Source organism: Aphis gossypii, chromosome 3 (assembly GCF_020184175.1).
Source record: "Aphis gossypii isolate Hap1 chromosome 3, ASM2018417v2, whole genome shotgun sequence".
Lineage (NCBI taxonomy): Eukaryota > Metazoa > Arthropoda > Insecta > Hemiptera > Aphididae > Aphis > Aphis gossypii.
Window position 1 is genome coordinate 22,378,877 of NC_065532.1, and position 3,469 is coordinate 22,382,345.

A 3,469-nucleotide genomic window follows, 5' to 3' on the forward strand; every position below is an offset into this window, starting at 1 on the left:
TAATCTTAAGGATTTGTTTGGTTTTTGCTAGGACTATAAACGTATTTTAATAAACTGCAATCAACAATTGATATTAAATAGAGCTTCAATAGATATAAATGCGGTTAAGCAGTATAAAAACAATGACGTTGTTCTAGACGCGCCTAAGCTAAAAGACGTTAAGATAAATATCACGAAAATATTGTGGAGAATGCCTATAATCAAGATCAGCGACAGAGAAAAAATACAGCTGTTGAAAATAGTAAACCGTCAGAAACCTTTGAAATGTGCGTTTAGATCATGGGAGTTGTGCGAATACCCATTTTTCCCTCAAAACACATCACACTCATGGAAAGTAAAAACATCCAATAAATTAGAAAAACCACGATATGCAATAATCGGATTTCAGACCGATAGAAAAAACAGTATGAACAAAGCAATGTCATATTTCGATCATTGTAATATCAAAAATTTGAAGGTTTATTTGAATTCCGAGGTATTCTCTTACGAAGATTTTCAAAGCGACTTTACTAAGAACAAGATGGCTACATTATACGGCGCATACGCCGAGTTTCAGAAATCCTACTACGGTCGTGATAATGTTACACCTCTATTGACTCAATCGGATTTCAAAAAACTATCACCAATTATAGTTGTGGATATAAGCAGACAGAACGATAATGTAAAAACCTCGACTGTCGACCTCAGGATTGAGATCGATACCGAAGAAGCGTTTCCAGACTCCACCTCAGCATATTGCTTAATATTACATGACCAGATAATAACATATAATCCATTTAACGGTGAAGTAAGAACAATGTAAATATTTATTGTATAACTTAATATTATAAATAAAAAATACTTTTTATACAAATAGCATGTCTTTTTATTTCACATAAATTATTAATCGTATAATTCATTATCAAAAAGAGTTTGCTATGTTTCCACCCTCATCATAATGGTCTTGAAACATTGCATACGTTGCGTGGTTTACATCTGATACGGTTTCGCACATTGAAAAAATCGGGGCCATATCATTTTCATCGAGTAACAGCATGCCGTCAAATGAATCGTACGGCTGAAAAAATAAATATTTTATAAGTATATTTTCATATATAAATTATGTATTTATAATTATTTTATAAATTACCTTCACATTATTTACTTTTTCATCGTGTATGTCAAATATGTCGACTTTCGTGATGCTTGAGGGCAAATAGGTTGGCGAGGTCGGCGAAATGATTGTTAAATTACCATCAAACGGCTAAAATAAATAAATGGTTAAATCTTTATGTACATAGAATAAATATATTGGCTATACCTTTGGAGACATTTCCCCATTCCACCGTTGCATGCAATGTTCAGTTAATTGCGCTAATGCATACATTTTGAGCTGACTAATGAAATCGATATCATGTTTAGAACTGCTTGCAATAATATGTTCATCACGTACATTTTTAATAAACGTAGTCATTTCTTCACTCGTTCTCGGCAATGATTCCACTTTGGAAAGTTCACCATTAATATAATTCGTAAATATATTGAATTGTTTTAAGACGATTGGATGCATTATAGTTGATTTTCGTACGATTGATTCGAAAATGCACCATTCCAAATAGTGAAGTCGTATGAGTCTGTACGATTTAAAAGAATTCGACATCCGTCGTGTATCTTGGACTCTATTACCAGGAGTTTTCACCGCTATACATCATGCTAAATAACTTGAAATTCTCTGTCTCAAGAAAAATGGTTCTTTTATATTTCGCCGGCTGTTCCAAAATAAATGATAGGATATTACCCATCAGTGAAAATATTCTTTTTAGAAACTCAGTTTGAAATTTTAATATAACGTGATGGTGTTATTATATGCACCGCCTCTCTGAACATATCGGTCGGATCGATCCCATATGTATAAACTTACGTTTCACGAAGTTCAACGTATAGTTAGTAGAATCGATAAGCTCCGAAGGTGGTGTTGGTGGGACATATGTAAAGGTTTTCTTGTATATAGCCGCATTATCCGTGATTGAACCGGTCATATTTAGAAACACTTGTAAATTTATTTTTTAAACATGAAAAAAAAAAAAAAAAGATTTTAAGTATAGAGAACAATGACTCGTTGCTAGAGTGAATGTATTACTACTGACGATATCGCACACATCACTTTGCTTTATTTATACCCTAAAATATTGCGATTATAATAGTTTTGTTTACATCATACTGAGTATATTGAATTCGACTACTTATAATTTTCGGGGGGGAGGGGGGGGGTAATGTAGTTGATAGGAATGGTGGGAGGGGGCATGGCCGTGCACGGCATGGGGGGGAGGGGCAAGGCCGGGAACGGCATGGAGGGGCATGGCAGCGATAGGCATGGCGGGGCATGGCACGCGCACGATAGGGAGGGCGGGGTACCTGGATCTCCTGGATTTGCGGAGGATACAGAACCGACTAAAACATACTACTTGTTCATATCCCAACATTTTTTTTTTTTAAATAGTAGTAATAATTAAAAAAAATAAATACATAAATAACTATACTAATAATAAAATAATAATTGTTCACTACGCTCACAAATTTTAAATTGTAGCTCCAAAATTTAGTACCAGAGCTCGCAGTGTCGACTGCGATAACGGTTCGTCGTTATCGCACTGACAGTGAGCAGCGACCGTTGATTTTTGTATTTTATTTTTATTATATTACGTAGTAGTTGTACTGACTGAATTGTTATCTTTCGTTTGCGATTTTTATTGGTGTTTTCGTTATCAATGTTTTTATAGTTTTCGGCCACAACCTCAATTAGTTATACATCTTTTTTTAGATTCTGAACGAAGTGATGAATGTATTGATTTTACAATGATGTGTGTGTGTTTTTTTTTGTGTCTGGTACGCATAACTAATTCGAAATATTTGCTCCAATTTCAAACAATGGGGTGGTTTTCCGATGTAAAAGTGAATATCCTGGTGCATTATAGAGGTAAAAAGTTAACATTTTCCAACAGTTTTCAAAAAAATCGAGAAAAAAAAAACAAAAAAAAAAATGACGAAAAAACGGCAATTTTTACGCAAAACCAGTTTTCGAGACCAATTGATTTTTTTTGATGGTTGTAATTCAAAAACTAATCACTGAAAATACTTGAAATTTTCACCAATGTTCATGTCCGGTGGTATCCGAATAAAGTTAAATTTTCAAAAATTTTGACTATTTTTGAGTTTTTTATAGACCACTGAAATTTTCGATTTTTTGAAAATTTTTTTAAAGATTTCGATAAAAATTTTTTTGATGACCAAAAAGTTTGGTGAAAATTTAATACAAGGGGGAGGTTCCTTATGAGTTGTTTTGAATTTGAGTAATTGTAGCAAAAAAAAAATTAAAAATCGTTAGTCACATTTTTTTTTTATAAGAGTTTTATAGTTCAAATTTTTACGAATCTGTCGAAAACGCGAAAATTTTCCAGGTTAATTGTGTTGGTTGGAAAATCGTAAAATT

At 33.1% G+C, this 3,469-nt stretch overlaps 1 pseudogene; it reads right to left on the reverse strand.

The window, feature by feature from the left end:
* Nucleotides 1–901: 901 nt before the first annotated feature.
* Nucleotides 902–2,018, reverse strand: LOC126551049 (uncharacterized; annotated as a pseudogene).
* Between the last annotated feature and the right edge of the window lie 1,451 nt (nt 2,019–3,469).